Raw genomic sequence first — 23,650 nt, forward strand, 5'->3', positions numbered from 1 at the left:
ACAATAAATAAATAAATTAAAAATGATTTTTAAAGGTTTCTTTGAAATGTGCAAGGGATTTTAGTGTGGTGTTTCCATATATGCATACTATGTACCTCATCGTAGTCATTCCTTCTTATACATGCCATTCCTTATGCTTAAAACAATTTCAATAGGTTTTTTTTTTCTATTTTCATACATGTATAGGAAGCACTTCAATCATATCCATCCTTCTGTTTCCCCTTTTTTCATCTTCACCTGATCCTTGTATCAAATCATAATGACAGCTTGTTTTACATTCCTGTCATTCATTTCTAAGGACTAGATTCCACATGAGAGAGAGATGAGGTTAGTTTTATCTTTCTAAGTCTGGCTAATACTTTTGAACATAAAAATTCCATGCATTTCCTTGCAAATTATGTAATTTCATTCTTGTGAGGGGTACTCCAACTGTGAATATTTACCACATTTTCTCTAGCCATTTCTCAGGTGATGGCTTCCATAGTTTGGTTATTTTGTATAGTGAAATAATATGCTATAAAGGTGATGTACAGATATCTCTATTAGATTCAGACTTCCTGTCCTTCAGATATATGAGCAGGAGTGGCAAAACAGGATCATTCATTTTTAAGAAACTTCCGTACTGATTTCTATTGCTGCTGCACTAATGTGCATTCACACATTCCCATATGGGTTCCTTTTCCCCAGTGTTCATCCACATTGTTGTTGTTTATTTTCATGAAGACAATCATTTACAATGGATCTATAATATCTGTGTAAGACCAGAAACTTTGAAAGTAGTAGAAGAAAAGCTTTGACAATATAATGTTCTTCTAAAACCCCAATTTCTGAGAAAATAATAACAAGAACTGAAAAAACAGAGTTGTATCAAACTGATTTACAGTAAATGATTACTTGAATCAAAAGAAAACTGATAGCCTGGACACTGGTGGCTCACCCCTATAATGCTAGCTATGCAGGAGGCTGAAATCTGAGGACACAATGCCAAGTCAGTCAGTATACAAAACTGTATAATGATTCCCCAAACTAAACAGCCAATGAATAAGTGATTCAAACAATGAATGGGCAAATGAATGGAACAATTTTCAAAAGATAAAGTAAAAATAGCTAGTAAATACATGAATAAATGTTTAATATCCTTAACCTTAAAAGAGATGCTGATCAAAAATAAGTGTTAAGAAATGCCATTGTATTGGATCGCCTTTTATCTTCTTGCTCAATTAAATGTCTCCTGTTTTGAGATATTTTTCTTTCAAAAAATAGCTTTCCATATTCTTAAAGAAAAGAACATGATTATTGCTGCAGTTTTATTATGGATATAATTATTGTAATTTTATTTTTATACATTATTTGGTCTTTGAGAAGTAATTGTACCAGAGGTAAGGAATTGTGGGCATTAATAGTAGCATAAGAAAAGAGGTTGTGGTTTTCTGATTAAGATGTGAATTTTTTACACTGTGGATAATGCAATTCGTACTCAGCCCTCTGTACTTTATCGTTTTAACTAATCATTATAATTGAGAGCTTAGATATCGAGAGGAGATGAGAGGTCTTTATAGAGCTTTATCTTTTTTCCCTTATGACTGGTGGTACTTGGGAGTGTGATGGTTAACTATTATCTATGTTATGTCAACGCAGACATCATACATTTGCCATGCGATTTCCATTTACTACAGTAAATAACTACAGGTGCTATTTTGTAATGCATATTTTATTTTTTTTAATTTTTATTGTCAAACTGATGTACAGAGCCTAACATATGAAACTGTAACCCCACTGCAATGCATTTAATATTCATAACAAAATATTTTGTTAAATGATTTAAAACTAAATCGTTTTATTAACTTTTACAACATACTTGTGAGTTAAATGGTGATGGTGGTGGTAGGGCTGTTGTGTTCATGCTTGTGAAATACTTCAGGAGTATCTTCTGGGCTATCTCAATTGTCAATGCAAACTGCATTTCTAACATCAGATTCCAGAAGAGAAAAACAGTGCTTCTGCTTGCAAATTCTTTATGCCTGGGGATCGTCTTGATCCAGACTTCACTTTGCTGGGTGGATATTGGTAATGATCGACAAGACAGAGACTACCTGTAGGGTAGCATTTTCTTTCTCAGACCTTCACTTTCCAGTTAATCAGTTTCTCAGGGCAGTCATTTCGAAGTTCTACTGTAGGTAGGGGCAGCGTTCTTGAAGAGCCCTAAGCAACTGTCACCCAAAGCAAATGTGTGAGAATGTGAGAGAAGTGTTTACTTTCTATTGATTTGTTTCTTCCTCCATATCCAGCCAAAAGAATGAGTTTTTAATTTTGTTTGGCTTGTGAACTGGCAGTCTCCAAAGAAGCCACATCTGTGTTGAAGATTCTGGGGATTGTTAAACTGAATTCAACATTGTGACTGTAGAAAGATGGGATGTTGCAGACTGAGAGTCAAATTATCCAGAATGAACATGAAACCTAAACTCTATCAAGGTTGAATGCTCATACTGCTAACCCATGGAATTCTTGGTATTTCTGTGAAAATTCTGATCAGCAGATACTTTTAAACAGGAACGAGAGGAATCTTTGGCTAGGACATGACATAATAGCATGATTATGTTATAATTTCCCCAGAAATGAGTTCAAGTAGGTATGAGTTCAAGCAGGTTTTCTGTCTACTGTTATATTCCCAGCTCCAAAACTCCAGTGAATTTTTAATTGATTGAATAAGTGATTCACAAATAAACTTATATTTAGACAGACTGTATTTTAGGTAATATTCAAATGGAACCAATGTGACAAATTATATAGAGAGAAATTTGTCATAAGATATTGACTTGTGTGATTATGGAGACAGAGATACCTCCTGTCTATTAGTTACATGCTGGATACTAAGGACAGAGACTGGTGAAATATCAGCCTGATCCCAGAGACCTAAGAACTAGGCAACCAATGGTTTAAATCACAGCTCAAGGGCAGGGGAACTCTGGTGTTCAGCTCAAGCAGGCAGGGAAAACTAGGTGTAAGTTCTTCTGCCTCCTCCTTTTTCTATATACATATTAAAAATGAACAAGTTGAACAACATTAGCAGACAGGTGTCTATTGTTAATGATATTCAACAAAATAAATTTTGAGAAAAATCTGGACATATTTGGAGAGAAATATGAACAATTTTAAGGAGGATGTTTTACATTGTACATGCTCTTTGTCTAGGAATTTATAAAGTAAATAAAGTGCACAAAAATGTAATGTGAATGTCTAGTGAAGTATTCCTTGTAATAATAGAGAAGAAATCTGGAAGTGGGGGGAATTAGGGAGCAGCTAACATATAGTACAAGAAATGTACCCAAGGCCCAACGTATGAAACTGTAACCTTTCTGTACATCACATTGACAATAAATAAGAAAAAAAAAGAAATCTGGAAATAAACTGTAGCTTAAAATAGAATTGTTAAAGAAATAAGGAATATGTATTAAACATATGTGTACATTAAAGAAGATAGATTGTGGCCACAGATTCCCAAGTAATTTAACAATAAAACTATCAAAAAAGAAAAGAAGTAGGAGGCTGTTGCTTGAAAGTAATCTAGGTTCTGTGAAACAAACAACTAAAAAAGAAATAACCCCAAACTGATCAATAATAGGTAATAAGAAGTCTGGAAGATACAAATCAAAGTATTAATAGCATGGTTATTTTTAGATGAAAACATTAAGGTTGGTTTTATCTGTATTCATTATGAATTTCTGTACTTGGTGAAATTTTTGTAAGTTAAAGATTTGTTGCTTTATAATCTGAAAAAAAGATAAAGTTCTCTTATCTGGAATGAAATAAAACTATTTATAGTTAGTCCAGAAGTTCTAGATAACTATTATAATCTGATTTTAGCATATTTGCACCAAGTTATATTACCTTATTTTCTTTGGTTAATAGTGAGGCAGTATAGTAAGAAATAGTAAGAAATAGTTCATTCCTCACAACACATAGATCTAATTACAAAGATACCATTGACATAGTTATGGCAAGCAGCCTATCTAGAGTAATCAATTCCATAATTAAAACAATTAGTTGCAATTATACTTAAATTTACAACTTAAGAACTAATTTCCATGTGATGTCTACTCCTAACATACACTAATATTTAACTTTAAAAGGCTTCACTAACAAACCTCCTAATTACCATTATTGCCTCTTACCATATATTTACAGTGTCCTGGAGCCTGAGAATTCTGTCTTCACCTAATTTACAGTCACAAATTGAATTTACTCTTATTTTAAATGGCAAAAACATTGAACTTTTACCAAGTGTCTCCTGTTGGAAATACCTATCCAATAAAGTATTGAATATTAAGCTGTTAAGTGGCTATTAAGAAGATACTACTAAGAAGTTAATAGCATTTAGCATCAATGGCTTAGGCCTATAATCCTAGCTACTCAGAAGGCTGAGACCTAAGAATTATAGTTTGAAGCCAGCCCAGGAATGAAAGTTCCTAAGACTCTTATCTCCAAAACTCCAAAAAGCTGGAAGTGGAGCTGTGACTCTAGTGGTAGAGAACTAGCCTTGAGCAAAAAGAAACTCAAAGACGAAGTTCAGGCCCTGAGTTCAAGCCCCAGAACCAGGAAAAAAAAATTTTTTAGGGTTTAAAATGTACTGATGTATCCATAATTCCTTTTATATTAAGAAGATAGGTAAACTTTCACCTTGAATTTTTCTCAACTTGAAAGGCTTTCTCATTAGAAAATTATTAGGTCATCCATTTGAAGTAGATTACTAAGATTTATTGTGGAAATAAAATCAAAATTTTCTAGCTCTGGGAATCTTTCTCAACCCAACAGATGTAGATTTCAAGCATGATGCATTAATCCATCCTGTTCAAAATTCTTCAAAATTTATTCTTCTTGGTTATAAACATCTGTTGATGCATGTGATTTTTCTGTTATGATTTCCATGATGCCAAGGGATTTCCCAGTCTCATTCATGTGAAACAACAAGTTGGATGTAAAAGGCAGAAAATAAACAGTGAGTCTGATTTTACTATGTTTAGTACAGGGATGTCACATTTCATTATTTTTTTTTTAAATGTGTTAAGTATATGGAGTTACTTTCTGCCCATTCCTGACACAAACAATTCAGTCTAAATCATGGATGAAAACTTTTCTCGCATCATCTAGGGTCATGTAATGTCAGAGAGAATCTTTTTTTTTCTTATTTATTGTCAAAGTGATGTACAGAGAGGTAACAGTTTCATACATTAGGCCTTGGGTACATTTCTTATACTATTGGTTACCTCCTCCCTCATTCCCCCCTCCCCCTCCCCCTCCCCCTCTCCACCCATGAGTTGTTCATTTGGTTTATACCCAATGGTTTTGCAAGTATTGCTTTCGGAGTCGTTTATCCTTTTATCCTGTGTCTCTCGATTTTGATATTCCCTTTCACTTCCCTAGTTCTAATACCAGTATATACAGTATCCAGTGTACTCAGATGAGATACAGTGATAGTGCGGGTACAACCACAGGAAGGGGATACAAGAGGATCATTAACAATAGAAGCTACAATTTCACATGGCATGTTGAAAGTAATTACAACAGTGATATAACACTCGTTTCCATAACATGGAGTTCATTTCACTTAGCATCATCTTATGCGCTCATAAGGGAATAGCTATTAGGCTCTTGTGATCCTCTGCTGTGACTAGCCTAAACCTGTGCTAATTATTCCCTAGGAGGGAAACCATAGAGTCCATGTTTCTTTGTGTCTGGCTCACTTAACTAAGTATAATTTTTTCCAAGTCCTTCCATTTACTTACCAATGGGGCAATGTCATTCTTTCTGATAGAGGCATAAAATTCCATTGTGTATATGTACCGCATTTTCCTGATCCATTCATCTACTGAGGGGCATCTGGGTTGGCTCCAGATTCTAGCTATGACAAATTGCACTGTGATGAACATTGTTGTGCTGGTGGCTTTAGTATATTCTTGTTTGTGGTCTTTTGGGTAGATGCCCCAAAGTAGGACTGCTGGGTGATAGGAAAACTTTATGTTTAGCCTCCTGAGGAATCTCCATACTGCTTTCCAGAGTGGGTGAACCAGTTTACATTCCCACTAACAATGAAGTAGGGTTCCTTTTCGCCACATCCCCTCCAACATTTATTATTGTTAGTTATGTAAAGCATTTGGGAAAGAGCTTAATGTTTGCAATGTTTGGTCAATTTTAGTATTACACACACACACACACACACACACACACACACACACACACCATATTAGGGCCTGAACTCAGGGCCTCAAGCTCTTATTTGGCTTGCTTACAGAAAGTGCTCTAACATTTCAATCATGCTGAAATGTCTGGCACTTTTGTTGGGTAATTGGAAATGTAGGATCATAGACTTTTCAAAATTCCATCTTCTAGCTCTCAGCCTTCTGTGTAGTTGGTATTATAGGTGTGAAACACCGTCACTGGTCATTTCTAATACTCATATTTCTAAGCCCACAACAATATGAGAGTTGACAGATTTCTTGCCAAGCTTGGGCATAATAATCTGAGATATCATATCCAACCTGTCAAGGTATGTTGTACAGCCATACACACATTTACCTCCTTCATTTTTGTGTGTGTGTGTGTGTGCCAGTCTTGGGGCTTGAACTCAGAGCCTGAGCCCTGTCCCTGAACCTCTTCAGCTCAAGGCTAGCACTGGACTACTTGAGCCACAGTGCCATTTATGGCCTTTTCTTAGGAGTTTATTGGAGATAAGAGTCTCATGGACTTTCCTGCCTGGGCTGCCTTCAAACTGGGATCCTCAGATCTTAGCCTCCTGAGTAGCCAGTATTATATATATGAGCCACTAGTGCCTGGCTTTCACCTTCTATTTTGGAGGTGAGGTTCTAAGTGAGCCTCACGTAGCTTACCTCAGATACCCAAGGGCCATCTCTCTGAAATGTAATCATGAAAGAGAGTAATGGTTAATCTGTAAAATCTTGGAGAGTACATGCCTAACTTCAGCTGTCATCTGCTTCAAAGCCATAAAGCTGTAAGAAAATTATCAATTCTATTTTGAAAACATGAATGTAAGTGGTTGTGTCCATTTTGCTATATAAATGACACTTTCATGGTAAGCATCACATTTTTTGTTAAAAGTAATTTGATGAGCTGAGTGCTGGTGGCTCAGCCTGTACTCCTGGCTACTCAGGAGGCTAAGGTCTTAGGATCACTGTTTCAAGCCAGCGCAGGCAGAAATGTCCCTGTGAGACTCTTATCTCCAAAGAACCACCAGAAAACCAGAACTGGAGCTGTGGCTTAAATGGTAGAGCGCTAGCCTTACACAAAAAGAGGCACAGGGACAGTACCCAGCCCCTGAGTTCACACCCTACAACCAACCCTCCCCGCAAAAAATTAATTCAATGACAAAATTGTTTTATATTCTATATTTCAAAGAGTTTTCTTTGGTTCAGAGGTGATTTTGTTTTTTAGTTATACTTTCTCAACACCTGGAACATTCTACAGACCCTACTTTCTACAGATACTTTTTTTTCTCCCCATCTTGAGTTAATGACCATGTATCTTCATTCCTATTGGCAATTACCAACAGGTTAGTCTGCCATGTTGCATAAAAGACAGAAGCCAAAAGAACACTGCAAAAGCTTGAATGTGAAGTGATCAAGACATGTGACCTTCAAAACTGGTTAAGTAAAAATCACAGGAGTGCATAATTTTCCACCCAAGAGACCAGTATAAAAATAACCATGGAGTAACTCATGCTAAATTCCATGTTGGAAAGCTGAAGCTGAGCCCTTTTCCTAACATTTTAGAAAACAAGGTCACAGAAGTAATAGTAAAATATCACCCAACAAACCAGTTTCTACTGTCAGGAACAGGAGCTTCCACTGTTTAAAGGAAGCTGACATTATCCAGTTATACTTCTGTCATTCTGTCTCTCTCTTCTTGCCTTACAACCAAAGTAATTTTGTAATGATACATCTACTACTCATTGCTGGTTATTCACTTACTCATTATTATGGAATAAAGTGTTGAGGTTGTAATTAAAAATAAAGCCAGTTAAGATATTTAAACTAAAATCTTGTAATGTTGAGTTTTGAGCATAACTCACATCACTACATCAGTATGAATAGTCTTGAGGAAACTGGAACATGTGCTGAAACTTACATTTTTGAGCACAAATAAAAATAAAATATATGAGAATTAAATTTCCCTGTTGACATTGGGGGAGAGATTTCTCCCCACATCCTTATTTTTGTTTTTTGAGAGTGTTTAGTTTGAAAAAATTGTAAAAAATCTTTGAAAACTACATAGTGGTCCCTCCCTCCCTCCCTCCCTCCCTCCCTCCCTCCCTCCCTCCCTCCCTCCCTCCCTCCCTCCCTCCCTCTCTCCCTCCTTTCCTTCCTGCTTTAAATTTAATTTCATAAGGGAAAATGTCCATTGTTTGATATTTAAGAATAATTTTCTGTTGATACGTATGATTTTTATTGAAACTTTCTAAGTTTGTTTTTAGCAGTACTGGAAAAAATTACCTGAGAAAACAGACTTCAAAGAGGGAAGTTTACTTTGGCCCATGGTTTTAGAGTTTCCTCTGTAGTCACATGGCCCTATGACTTTAGGATTGGCACAAGGCCAAACATTCATGGTGGAGAGAACATAGTAGAGCAGTAAGAATTTAATGTATATCCTACAAAATTATGAAAAACAAGGAAGTGGGTTGAGAGCAATGGATGAGACTATAGCAAGGGTGACATTGGTCAAGACATTTGCATTTATAAACCACTTTGTTGAGTGACAAATCCTTTGTACAACTACTTAAAGATAATAATAATAAAAAAAAAATCCGGGTGCTGGTGGCTCATACCTAAAATCCTAGCTACTCAAGAAACTGAGATCTGAGGATTGCTGTTCAAAGCCAGTCCAGGTAGGAAAATCCATGACACTCTTATCTCCAATTAACCACCAGAAAACAGGAAGTGGCGCAATGTCTCCAAGTGGTAGAGCACTAGTCTTGAACTGGAGAGCTCAGGGACAGCATTGAGGCTCAGAGTTCAAGCCTTACAACTGAAAAAAAAAGATAATAAAAACAAAGCAACAACAAACAAGCAAAACCTGGTAACTTCATGGAAACTAGGAAGTGGACATGGAGACACATGGAAACTGACAGGTGACAAGATGTTGCTTCCATGGGCATGCTTCCAAGACTCACTTCAACCAGGTATCACTTCTGATGGGTTCATCATTTCCCAATAGTTCATCAAATTATGAATCTATCAGTAGATGAATCCAGTGATGAGGTCACATCCCTCATGATCCAGTCCCACCTCTGCTGCATTAAGGAATAAACCTTAAACATATGTCACACCTTTGTGGGCTATTCCAGATCAAAACTATATTTTCTTATATCTAAAGAGTCAATTTAAAGGCAATGTGACAGTGGGAACTATTTTGTTCTGTATTCTTCTTTAACTTGTACCCTAGTAATAAAGCAGTCCATGCTGTTGAGGTATTGTTTGGAATCTCTATACATAAAGCAAAACTATACTGTGGCAGCAGAAAGGAGCAAAGGGACAATTGACAACACATTGGCTTTGTGTGGGTGTTTACATTTGAAAACAGATGGAAAATAGAACTTTTAAAGTCTTGCTTTCCAATTATGAATAAACATTTGAGAGAGAAAATTACATTTTGAAAATGCTGATAAAACAATAAAGGATTAGAATCATTCTCCACATAAATCTGGATTTTGAAAAACCACATAAAAACTGTTTTCTTCAGTACAGGAAATTTTGTCAGCTTCATACTTCAAAAATAGCCTCTTCAAAACACAAAACTTTTAGCAATTTTCCAAATATAGAAATGTCTTAGTGATACACACTCAGATTCAGGATTCTGGATATGACGAATATTAAATAAACATTGCCTGACTGGAAGGGAAAACAGAAAATGGGGTACAGAGAAGACTTTTCAAAGGAATTTTCATGTAAATCACTGATAGAAAAGGAAATATATAAAGTTCCAAGTCAAAGTAGGAATTATAATGGTTATGTAAAGACTGTTTTGCTATTTTCTATATTAGTTGCCTCATGTCTAGGGAGTTTTCCCTTTCATGCTAAGATTGTTCTGTGAGCCTGCTGTCATACTTAAACAAATATAGTAAGAAGACATTTATTCGCAATATGTCTGGGAAATTATTGCCAGGAGCCAGGGACCAAAAATGCCTGTGTTTAGAACTGTCTTAAACAAGGAAGTGATTTCTCTGTAATTTTTCACTGTAGCCAAATTTATTCAATTTTTTTACTAAAAATTTACATTCAGGAAGTGTTATTTTCTGGTTAGCAGTCATTTGAAGAAAATGCCTAATTTTAACTTAAAATGATCTTGCCTATTATGTTTTAAATTCTCAAAACCATATCCTCTTGTCTGAGTTTTTTGCCCATCCACTTCCCCAACCCTGTTGCTATCACCAGCTTTGCGAAGCATCAGCCTGACCAAGCCCAGCTTCGGCTACATGAATTCTTTCTTGACACTCTTATGTGTAATATGGAAAGACTAAGTAGCCAAACCCTTGTAAGACTACACTTGGTCAGCTGATAACAGGGCCCAAAGCATAAAAGCTCATTTCTTCTATCTCTGTACTGGAGTGTACTACATGGAGGCACCTTCTCTCTGGATTTTCAGTGCGTTGCAGGGAGCTCAGTTTCCCATAGAGACTAGCTCAGTTATATACTTGTATTCGAGTTTTTCAGAGAATCAGTCTGTGGCACATTTATGTATATTCACATATATGAATGAGATACATTATTGCTTTTTGGTGGTACTGGAGATTGAACTCAGAGCCTCACACTTGTTAGTGAAACACTCTACCATGTGAACCATAGGCCAAATAAGAGATTTATTATGATGATTGGGCCCCTGGGATTACAGAGGCTGAGAACTCCCATGATCTGTTATCTGCAAATTAGGGAGGTTCAGGGAAGCAAGTAACATAGTTTCAACTCAACCCAAAAGATGCAAGAGCTAGAGTGCTGATGGTTTAAATCTTAGGCTGAGTCAGAAGGCCTAAGATCTAGAGAGTGCTCTCTGAGAGCGGAAGAGGAATGTCTTGGTTCAGGAAGACAGAAAGCTGTTTGATTTGTATGTTCTACTCAGGCCCTCAAAGGACGGAATGATGCTCAGCCCCACAGGTGAAGGTTACTTGGCCTACAAACCTAAACAATAATCTCTTCCCACAAAAAACCCTCGGAGTTCATTTTGCTTAGCATATCTTATGTGATCATTATGAAGATGATGCTAAGTGAAATGAACTCCTAGTTATGGAAAATTATTTTCAATGTACTATGTGAAATTATGCCTTTTTCTTTTGTTTTTTTTTTTTCCCTATGGTTTAACCTTTGCTGTCACAGTATTTGATTTTGGTACCCTGGGTATTGTATATACATTTATCTGAATTAGGGAAGGGGATCATCAAAATGGTGAGACAAAGAGTAAAAGGAGAACCAATGCAACAGCAATACTTACAAGACAATATGTTGTAAACTAACTGAACAACTTGGGGAGGGGAAGAATTGGGGAGGAGAGAAGGTAGGAGAAAAATGAGGGAGGAGGTAACAAGTTTGACAAGAAATGTACTCACTAATTTACTTATGTAACTATAATCCTTCTGTATATCACTGACAATAAATTAATTAACTTACAAAACCCTCATAGACATAGAATTAATGTGATATTGGCTATCTGGATGTCTCTCGCCCAATCTATTTCATAAATCAAGTGAATCATAAAGTTTATTTGTTTCTTCTTGGTGTTACTCTTCCCCATCTTTGACTGCTCTTGGGAATACTTATCCCAAATCCAGGATCTTAAAAAAGCTCATATCTGACTGATTCTACTGAATTCAGGAAGAAGGGCAAGGTAAGGCAGACACAATCGGCATTAGTATACTGAAATTTCCTGAGAACTCTTTAAGAAGTAAAGAAAATTACAAACTATCAAAGAAAAAGTTGTTTATCATTGCTTTTCAATTTATGGTTGCAAGTTATTTTTGTGTGTGCTAGTCCTGGGGCTTGAACTCAGGGCCAGGGTACTCTCCCTTAGCTTCTTTTGCTTAAGACTGGAGCTCTAACCAGGTGAGCCATACCTCCTATTCCAGCTTTTTGCTGGTTAATTAAAGATAAAAGTGTCACAGAATTTTCTGCCCAGGCTAACTTTGAATCGGGATTCTCAGACCTTAGCCTCGTGAGGAGCTAGAAAAGCAGGCATGAGTCACCAGTAGCAAGCTATTTGTTTTTTTCAAAGGCATACCTGAAGAAACATAGGTTACATGGTAGTAAAGGAAAAAAATATTACAACTTGGGCTTGATAAGTTAAGCAGGACTCTAAAACAGTCACATAGTGAGACCAAAGGAGGAGTTTCTTAGGAAAGGAACAGAAAGGCTATACACATATAATCACTTAAAATGATGTTTGTTGACATGAACTCCAAGATATGGAAACAAGAGGGTTAGTTTTTCTATCTTGCTTTTTTTTTTTCCTCCGTTGTTGCTGCTTTTGAATTGTGAACCTTTTGTCTTGTATGTAAGTTTATCTGTTTTAGGGAGGGTAAGAAGGAACACAAAAATGGAGGGACAAAGGGTGAACAAATGCAGCAGTGATAGTCACTAGACACTATGAATGAACTATACAACTTGTAGGGCAGTGGGGTCAGGAGGGAAACAGGGAGCAAAGGAGGGAAGAAGTGACACTGTTCAAAAGAAATGTACTCATCACCTGACTTATGTAATTGTAACCTCTCTGTACATCACCTTTACAATTAAATTAAATGAAAAAAAAAAACCCAATACATTGTTACTGGATAAAGAATATTCTCAAGCCCTTGACCAGAGTCAGTTTCTCCTGTGCGTGCCCTGCCCCCACATTGTAACACTCAGACCTGCACTTAGAAGGGTCCTGTGCTTGCTGTAATCCTCTGCTATCAACTCTAAAAAATCTTAATAATTGATGACATCTCTCACTGAATTCTTTGCGTTCTCTAGCAAATATTTAAATTAGGTTCCTCAGGAAACCCTTTGAAAATGTTCAGGACCAGCAATCGAAAGGACTTTGCGTTAAGCATGTGGCGCTCTAACTCCATCCATGCAGCCTTTCAGTTTGTGCATGTAGACCAAGGGTTGACCCTATTTAGGATGAAACCTATTTTGACTGAAAATGACTCATAGATTCTATCAGTGGCTCTTGACTCTGACTGAACACTGAAACGTATCAAGAGTTGCACCAGACCACTCAAAGGTCCCAATTCAGTTCATGAGGATGATACCCTGGCAGCAGAATTTTAGCATATTTTCCATCATTGAAATTATCCTTACAGAGGAGGGAGCCCGGGACAGAAACAGCCCCAAACTACCATATATCTCTCTGCTTGTACATGCAATTGTAGTTACAGGCTCAGACCACCCAAGTAGCCACAGTTCTGATAATACAAAACAATTTGAAAGAACATTGAAAGCTATTTGAAGCACAGGAATGTTAAGAGATAAAGTTTAGATTTTCCTAAGTGTCTATCATTGCAAGCTGTTTTGGAGGATGATAGCCCCTTCTCATTCCTAAGGCAAACAATACTTATTTTTCAGCCATACCAAGAGACTTAATAAAAGCTGTAAGGAAAGGAGAATGATTCAAAAGAAAAGGGAAATTCAAATGTTTCCAATAGGAAGAATAACTCAAGCATGTCTTAAAAATGCAACACTCAGGCAAGGGAACAAAATTAATTGTTGGGCCACTCTTCATTTCAAGAAAAAAAAAGCAGCTCCATTTAGAAACATCACTGAAACCATCTGGGAGTTTGTAAGGGCTCTGGTGGAAGAGAATGTTCTGAATTGGGGAAAAATAACTTTGAATCCAAGACAAAGCAAGAAGAAAAACAAGCTTGTGAAAACATTGATTAAATAGTTGCGGGAGCCCATAATATGGCAAGTCTGTCATTGATATGCAGAGTGGACTCATGAGTATTATTTGATGAATGGAGAAAGACACATCTGAACTCTTTCCAGGGATTTTCCTCTGATAATGTGCAAGAAAGCCTTAAACAACTAACTCACCATGATTTGGAGGGGAAACTCTTTTTGAAGATAATCTTTTGTGTTATTAATGCATGAGATATTTTATTCGCCCCCACAAACTAGTCACTCCAGATAAAAGGAGAGCAAATCATTGACTCATTAAAAAGTCAGTTACTGTGGTCTCTTCAAGTGTCCATCTCAGTTTTACTTATTATCAACCACTAATGTTTAGCTACTTAAATTTAAGAGCCATTCATGAGATGTCCCTAAAATAAAATTACTGCTTTGTTATTATTATTTTCAAAAGTATTAATTTAAGGGAGCTAGCCTCTGGTGGCTCATGCCTGTAACCTCAGCAACTCATCAGGCTGAGATCTGAGGAACATGGTTCAAATCCAGCCTGGGCAGTAAGGTCCATGAGACTCTAACCTCCAATTAAACACAAAAAGTTGGAAGTAGATCTGTGGGTTAAGTAGTAGAGAACTGGCCTTGAGCAGAAAAGCTCAGGGCTAGCACCTAGTCCCTAAATTCAAGCCCCAGCGAATTAAAGAGCAAAGTCTTGGATGTAAATGAGATAGGGGGAACAATATTTGACAAGAATTGTATTCATTTCCTCACTTATATGACTGCAATCCCTCTATACATCACCTTTACAATAAAAAAAAAAAAAAAGAGCAAAACCCTGTGTCTTCACATGCAGCGCAGTTCTGCAGCATGGCCTATCTCTTATGTGGCATCATCATGAGCCCACATTTACTGGTTCCTGCCAGGGCCTGCCCTCATCACTGCCTTGGCACTTTGATTTTTGATTTGCTCTTTCAATTCTATTCAACTTGGGGGAATAATTTTAGTCCTTTCCGGGAAGCATAATCAGGTCAATAATTTTTGTAGCTATCAGGTTGCAAATCTTGGTCCTTTTTTTGTTTCCTTTGGTCTGATTTGCTAGCAACTCTTTCTTTTATGTCTCAGCATGATCTTTGTAGAAAATGTCAAGCCTTTGATGAGCTGTGGAGTGAGTGGGCTGTGGTATATAAAAATATCCCATACAGACATTTTTATACCAAAAATCTCATAATGATAACTTTCTGTACATAGCACACATAGAAGATACAATCTGCTTGCTTTATTGAATGTGTATTTATGATGAAATACTTAATTAGAAGTCAATGCCAGTGCACCAATGGCTCATGCCTGTAATTCTGGCTACTCAGGAAGCTGAGATCTGAGCATCATGGTTAGAAGTCAGCTGGAGCAGCAAAGTCTGTGAGATTATTTCCAATGAATCACCAAAAAGCTATGGCTCAAGTGGCAGAGCATTAACCTTGAGCACAAGAGCTCAGAAACAGTGCCCAGGCTCTGAGTTTATGCCCTAGGAACAGTGCATGAGCGTGTGCATACACACACACACACACACACACACACACACACACACACACAGATGGAGAGAGAGAGTTATTACTGAGTTTTACAATTATCATTGAATAACTGAAGTATAAAAACCAGTCTCTTGAGCATCTATTGTAACACATTTGGTCCAGGTGACTTATGATCTACTTCTTCAGTTCTCTCTGGAAAATTATGTGAAGACCTTCATTTGATTTCCCAAAGTGACATTCGTCTTTAATTAAAGCTTCAAATTTGTTAGAAAGTAGAGGAGTTGTTTCTTATATTTCCTTGGCTCAGTAGAAGCTTTGTAATTGTGAGCATTACAGTGATGGTTAGGGTTAAAATCTGAAAGTCTTATATGCTAAAGACTTGGTTCCTAGCATGCAGCATTATTGAGAGATGATTGGATCATGAGGGTGCTGCACTCACCAATGCACTGTTCATCTTTGGTAAATTCACAGCGGAATAGATTATGATTATGTTCCCTTAGATGGAGAAAGTAGATCACTAACAATATGCTTTTGAAGGGTATATCTTGTTCCTGGTCTCTCCTCATTCTGTGTCTAATTTCTGGCTACCATGAAGTGAGCAGCTTTCTTTCATCCACTCTGCCTTTTTGCCATGCCTTTCCATCATGCACTGTCTGCCTTACTTCAAGCCTAAAAGCTAGCAAAAGATTGAAATGTCAGAAACCATGAGCTAAATCAAGTGTTTCTCCCTCCAAGTCCTTTTTCTTAGACATTTTGGAAATGAGGAATGAGGAAAACAATGATTATATACTGAAATTCAAATAACTATTGTGTTTTAAATGGAATATTGTATAACATGAAAAATGATTGGAAATGAATCCTACATACACACAAAAATTCTTTTAGAATATCTGCATTTCAGTTTGGTTACAAATGAATATAGAAATTTCAGTGATATTTTATAGAGAAAACAAAAATGAACACTATTTCTTAATAAAGACAATGTAAATATATCTTATGTGTACGTGATATGGTATAGACTCATATCTACATATGTAAATATACAAACACAGTCTTTCATTTTGTTTGCTCAGATTTGTAGCATAGGAATAAACTAGGAGAGACATATTCTGCTATGAAATCTATAACTAGATATTCTCTGAGCACAAATGGAAATTCTACCCCAACTCTGACCTATCAAGTGTTGTTGTGCACGTCTCTGATCCTGGCTTCGTTTTGAATGTGTGCTGTCAAGGGGATCTTAGAATTTCGCTTTACTTCTTGTCTCTCTTGCTGACGTCACCTCCAAAAACAGTTCTGCAACAGTGCTGCATATGTCTTGAGTAGTGTTTTTTAATTTGTTGAGTTTTTTCCCTCCAATTCTGCTCCATTGCTTCATTCTTTCCTGGTACAACTTCATACCCTCCTACAAGTTTAGTTTACAGTCCTTTATTGTTTCTTTCTACTCATTAGTCTCTGTTAGTATGTAGACAAACAATGCTGTCAGAATGGCTTCTCATAGATTCTCTTCTCAAGTGTTCCTTGGTCATTCCCAGTAGTCCTCTATAATTAGGACCACGTCATGGGACCTTGGCCTGTTACCCTAAGGGAAGAAAAGATACCCAAGAAGTTATGGTTGAAAATCAAGAAAATGTAGGCTTACCTTTGAGTTTCAAATATGATTCTTTTTAAAAATTCAAAGAGAGGACTGGGAATATGGCCTAGTGGCAAGAGTGCTTGCCTCGTATACATGAAGCCCTGGGTTCTATTCTTCAGCACCACGTATATAGAAAATGGCCAGAAGTGGCGCTGTGGTTCAAGTGGCAGAGTGCTAGTCTTGAGCAATAAGAAGCCAGGGACAGTGCTTAGGCCCTTGGTCCAAGGCCCAGGACTGGCAAAAAAAAAAAAAATTTTTTTTCAAAGAGATATTAAAAGAGCTAAAGAAAAACAAAACTGTTTTAAAATACGCAGAGAAATTTGAAAAGCACAGCCTGAGACTCCTTGCTTCTGAGAAAGTTGTATTGAACATTACTGTGTTTTTCATGATATTGCATTGGTAAATGGCAGGATAATAAATATAAAGGAAATTGGATTTGATTGCAACTAGATCCAGGATATTTAAAAACACCACCACCAACAACAGCAAAAACCCAAGTCAGAGAAATTCTAAAAAGCAGCAGGGATATAGATGGGTTAGGAGGGAACACAATAGGCATTTGGTAGAGATAAGGAGGTTCTCTTTTAGGGCCTGGAACCACAGTACCTGTACTGTTCACATGACTGCATGAAAAGGTCCCAATTCAGCAAAAACTAATGCACAATGCCGAGGAAACAAAGACAAAATTCAAAGGACATCAAGACCTAGTGAAAACGTAAGGACTGGACACTCTTCACCATGAAAGCCACGTAGTGACATATAATCCTTAGAATACAGATCCAAAATCATAAAGATAAGGAGGGCACACCACTTCATAAGAAATGAAGGCTTTGCATTTTGATAGCAAGATCAGGTATTATGTCCTTAGTGTCTACAAATTTCAATGTCCTGTGTTGGATCTGAGCCATGCATCATGAAAAAGGACTTTATTCTATCTCCATGGAGCTCACAGGTCATTGGCAATATTTCAAGCATCTCCTTTTCTCTGTACGATGTGCACTGTCTGGTAGAGACCACCTCAGCAAACTAAACTCCACATGTGTAGCACTCAGCTCATACTTTTATTTAGTATTTGCTGATGAATCGAAATTGCCTATTTTGCCACTTCTACATCACACACTCAGAGTTTGGGTAGGAACTTTGAATTTTTTATTCTTCTTAATCCCTCCATCCCAGTCAGTCCTCAGGCAGAACCTCATTTTCCATCATATCTGCCTCCTGGTTCCATTCTTAATGCCTCCATGATGGTTCAAGTCACCATGAATAAATGTAAAAGTATAATTAAACTTCAAAACATTTATTAATGAAAAACTAGAAATAATCACTTCATGGAAAGTAGCTACTTTTTATGTAGTATGGCTCTCAAGTATCTCAATGATTGGATTCTCTATTCATAATATTCTATTTTTACTGTAATGACTGTGAATGGCCTGGCTTTAAGACAAACACAAATGTTGCTTCTTAAAGTTCAAGAGGTCAGAAATCTAAAATCAAGGTGTCAGTGGGCTATATTCCTTTAGGTTCCAACCTGCTCCTTAACGTTTTAGCTTTTAGAGGTTGCCTTTATTCTCTAAAAGGCACATGATACTTTCTATGTATCACACCTAACTTCTATTATCAAATCTCATTTGGCTCAGTCTGATCTCCTAACAATTTTCTTTTATAAAGAAAATCATTACATTTTTCAAGCTTGGATAATCCAGAGTAATGTCAACATCTCAAAATGTTTAATTATTTCTGCAACCCACCCCCATACACCTATGTATATGTACCTATATGTATTTCAATGCTGGGCTCGGGTCGCCTCCCCTGGCGCGGAGATACAGGCTCTGCTCTGCTCTAACAGCTCCCTTTCTCACCCTCTCCCCTGGTCACCCGACCCGCAGGTAAGGCCAGGGTGGAGTGGGGGGCTCAGGAAAGACCTCAGGTGCATGGGGCCGTACGAGATCGCTTTACCCACCTCCTTACCCATGAAGAAAGCCAGGCATGTGCGGATCTTGGAGACGCTTCGTGAGCAATCTGATTTATTAGGGTGGGGCAAAGGCTAATGGTAGGAAGGTATGAGAGAAGGGTGATCGTCCAGAACGCTGATAGGCTGGCGAGCTTGCCATAGGACTCCCTCATGAGCTAACATCACTTGGAAAGAGCCACGCAAGGGGTGAAAACCCGCAAGACTGGGGGCACATGGGCTAGTGAGAAAGTTTGGGGGGCTGTTTGCAAAGCCGGTTCTTCTGGTTCTGGACCCAGAGAAATGTGGCCTGCTTCCGCATTCCCCAGGGCTGGGGGAAGGGCGGCGTCTCAGGCGCACTCTCCAATGCCCTTCCCCCTCAAGGCCAAGGCTGGACCCCAACATTTGAATACACAGAGAAAGCGAATATGGAGTTGGACATATCTTGTGCTAGGGACATTATTATGGTCAGGTCATCAACTTATGATTCTATACTATCTTCATCTATATATCTCTCTGCTCCAATGATACTCTTCTAATTTCTGTCTCATGGTAGACCTTCTGCATTCTTATCTCAAAACTTTTGTTCTTAACTTTCCCCATATTTGGAATACCTATTGATACAAGCTACTTAAATTCTATTCACCCTCACATTCTCTGCTATCCTTCGTCATGCCTCCAGCTTACTGTGATTTTCTTCTTTGATTTGTTCTAATAATCATTTTGCATCCCATGTGGGGAAGAAAGCATTTGCTATATTTCATCTTGATAATTATATTATATATATTATATTATATATATTATATATATTATATAATTATATTATGATCATGAAACAATTTTCAATGTGCTATGAGTAAAGCATCAATTAGAGATGTTAAGCAACTTAAACACAGTCAAAGGTGAATTCTGAGTTAAAATTTGTAATCTGAAATGAAATGAAAATATTATAAGATCAATATGGTTTGTTTTCACTTTTGTTTGCTTTCATTTTTAATATGAAAATTATTTTATTTTCTTTAAATAGTTGTACAAAGGGGTTCCAATTCAACATGTCAATTCATGAACATAACACAACTTTATCAGTGTGCCTTATTTATCATTTTCCCACCACAATTATCTCAACCCTACTCATCCTTGCAAGTTACCTAGCTTCATTTTCACAATTATCTCAACCCTACCCATCCTTGCAAGTTACCTAGCTTCATTTTCACACATGTACATTGAATATTATGACTGTATTTACCAACCATTCCTCTTTCCATTCATCTCTTCTTTCCCTTTAACCTTTTTCCCCTCAGACAAGACATGTTTCAATTTCCTGTTTTCATTTTGTTTAACTGTTAGTTGTTCAAGGAAATTAAACTCTGGGGATCTACTCCTGTGTATGTCAATTTGTGCATATATATGTATATATGCATATACATAGGACCCTCTATGCATTCTCACATATGTTTATAATTTAGATCAAACTTTCACATATGAGACAAAATATATGCCATTGTCTCTCTGAGCCCAACTTACTTCACTCCACATAATTTTTTCTAGATGAAAAGACATAATGTTGAAATCATAATGTCCTGAGTTGAAATGTGCTTATAATTGGGACACCTTATCTATTTTTATTAAAATTCAAGTCTATAAATAATGAAGACATTTTCATTGTAATATTTATTAAATATACAAAAATATAGTTTATAAACTTCATGTTCTATTGGAAACTCAAAAAAGTTTCTTACAGGATTGTTGATATTGATAAAGCTATGTGTATGCAGAGGACAGGGAGAATATCTGGTCAGAGAGGCTGCTAAATGGAGATAGTAGGATTGGAGAAGGGCTTTGACTTCTGTACATAATATTTCCATTGGAGGTATCAAGAAGCATCCTGGTCTTTAAATTTGATTTGTAGTGGTGCATACACATAGACATTTTAGGGGAGCCATGGGACAATTTGCAAGGAAGGTATAAAATATAGGACAAAGACATTTAAATTTTTTTATTTTATAGAATAAGTTTATTTTTTCTTGTTCTATATAGCCTCCTGTTAGTTTGTTTTCTTAAATGTATTTTTATTTTCTTTAAGTATTTGTACAAAAGACTTGCCATTCAACAGAGCAGTTTTATGAATATAGTGCCTCTTGATCAATGTCACCCCTTTTAGCATTCTCACCCACCAATCTCACCCTATCTCTTTCCTCACTTTTCTTAATTTTGTAGGATATGTATTGAATTTTTTCTCATTTAACAAAGCAGTTTTTATATGCAGTTCATCATGATCTGTGTCACCCTTTCCACATTTTCACCCCCCACCCTTTGACCTACCTCTTCCCTTATTTTTTTTAGTTCTGTGGCATATGCAATGCTTTCTTGTCTGCATTCCACTCATTTTCCCTGTTCATTATTCTATGCCTCTCCTCTTGCCCTGAACCTTGCAAGTACCCATTTCCTGGTATTTATTTTGTTAGGATTTGCCTTAGTCTTTCTAAAGAATTATACTATTTGTAGTATTCATGGATAATATTATACTATGGTTAATTCATTTATAACCACTTTGGGCCACCCAGTGTGCTTAGAGATTTATGGATGTATATATAGATTTTTACCTATTATCCAGCAGACAAATGCCTAATATCCAAAGTATACTTAGAGCTCAAAAAATTGAACTCTCTCGGGGCTGGGGATATAGCCTAGCGGCAAGAGTGCCTGCCTCGGATACACGAGGCCCTAGGTTCGATTCCCCAGCACCACATATACAGAAAACGGCCAGAAGCGGCGCTGTGGCTCAAGTGGCAGAGTGCTAGCCTTGAGCAGGAAGAAGCCAGGGACAGTGCTCAGGCCCTGAGTCCAAGGCCCCGGACTGGCAAAAAAAAAAAAAAAAAAAAAAATTGAACTCTGAAAGAAACAGCAACCTGATCAATAAATGGGCTAATCATGGTACATAAATATATGGGGTATATAAACATGCGGTAAATATGGCCAATAGATAAATGAAAAAAAGATTCAACATCTCTAGCCATAAAGGAAATGCAAATCAAAACAACACTGAGATTCCACTTCATCCTAGTTAGAATAGCCATTATCAAGGAAATTAATAATAACAAATGCTGGAGCGAATGTAGGCAAAAGGGAACTCTATTACACTCTTGGTGAAAATGTAAACTTGTTCAATTACTGTGGAAAGCAGTACGGAGTGTGCTCAAAAACCTAAACATAGAACTACCTTAGGACCCAGCAATTACATCTAAGCATTCATCTAATAGAGCACAAAGAAGGCTTCACTAAAGCCACCACCACAACCATGTTTATTGCAGCATTATTTACCATAGTCAAGATATGGAATCAGCCTAGATGCCCCTCAACAGACAATTGGATCAAGAAAATGTGCTATATATACATCCATCAGAAAGAATGACATTGTACCACTTGTAAGGAAGTGAAAATACTTGGAGCAAAATATATTAAATGAAGTAATCCAGGCCCAAAGAAACATAGGTTGTGTGGTTTCCTTCATTTCTGGGAACTAAAATAGACCAAAGAATTTGAGGCCAGCCTTTATCTACATTTGTTGCCAGATGGACATAATTTATCATCAGTCCTTACTCTTAGGCTTTTATCATTCACCTGGGCTGGTAAAGGCTCTATAATGATAGAATCTGTATTTGTTTTGTTTATTTACTTATCCCCATCACTGGGACAGGACTTGGCAAATATTAATCACTCAGGATATGTTTCTTGAATAAATAAATGGAGAAGCACAGGAAGATAAACCTTAACTATGTAAATCCTTTTTACTTCTCATACAGAGAAAAATAATCTGAGGATTTAGGTTTCTCATATAAACTTTCCCAGTTTTAGCTTATTTTCTAAAAAACCTGCAATGAGGACTATAAATGTGAAAAGATAAATTACTTGCTATACTGAAAGCTGGAAAAAAAAGACTAGCATTTAAGTGAATTCTAAAATACTATACCTGAAAATGTCTTGCCTTGTGAATCTCAAAGTCATTTCTGTAAAAATATAATTAGTTATTAATTTTATTCTTATGATCCAAAAACCTTGCTTGCCGTGGTAATTATGATGATCATTTTGAAGGTAGACTCAGGAGCAAAGACATAAATGGACTTAATTTGATGATGCTTTTATGACATCGAAGTAAGTTTATAATTTTGAATAATTCATACTCTCTCACACTAAGCTTCTGGGTTCTCAGGAAATTATTATTAATCTACAATGTATAATATATTTACCCCTTCAAGAGTTGATTGCTGTAGCTGATGAGCAAAAAAATCTCAAGCTCATCACAGGAGACAGATTTAATCACCACTGGTTTCTAAGAACTTCAGATCTTATTGTTGTAACAATTGTGCCACTAGGAACATTTAAATAATATAAAAATTGTCTAATAATAAGCTGAAACAACATTTCTATATTCACAATATGAATCCTAAAGAGCATAAAGAAGTAAGTTTAGTCACTTATGGGTACATAACCATGGTAGCATCATAATCACCAACATTTTCTAACTGGGCTGAGAATAACATAACATTATGTTAAGAATTTTAATTTTAATATTATTTCTTAGGCTGAAGATTAGTAAATTAGAAGGCTTAAGATCCATGTTGTGATTATTGAGGCAAAGTTATATTTTCCAGCAACAATG

This window comes from Perognathus longimembris, chromosome 9 (assembly GCF_023159225.1).
Source record: "Perognathus longimembris pacificus isolate PPM17 chromosome 9, ASM2315922v1, whole genome shotgun sequence".
In the NCBI taxonomy this organism is placed as follows: domain Eukaryota; kingdom Metazoa; phylum Chordata; class Mammalia; order Rodentia; family Heteromyidae; genus Perognathus; species Perognathus longimembris.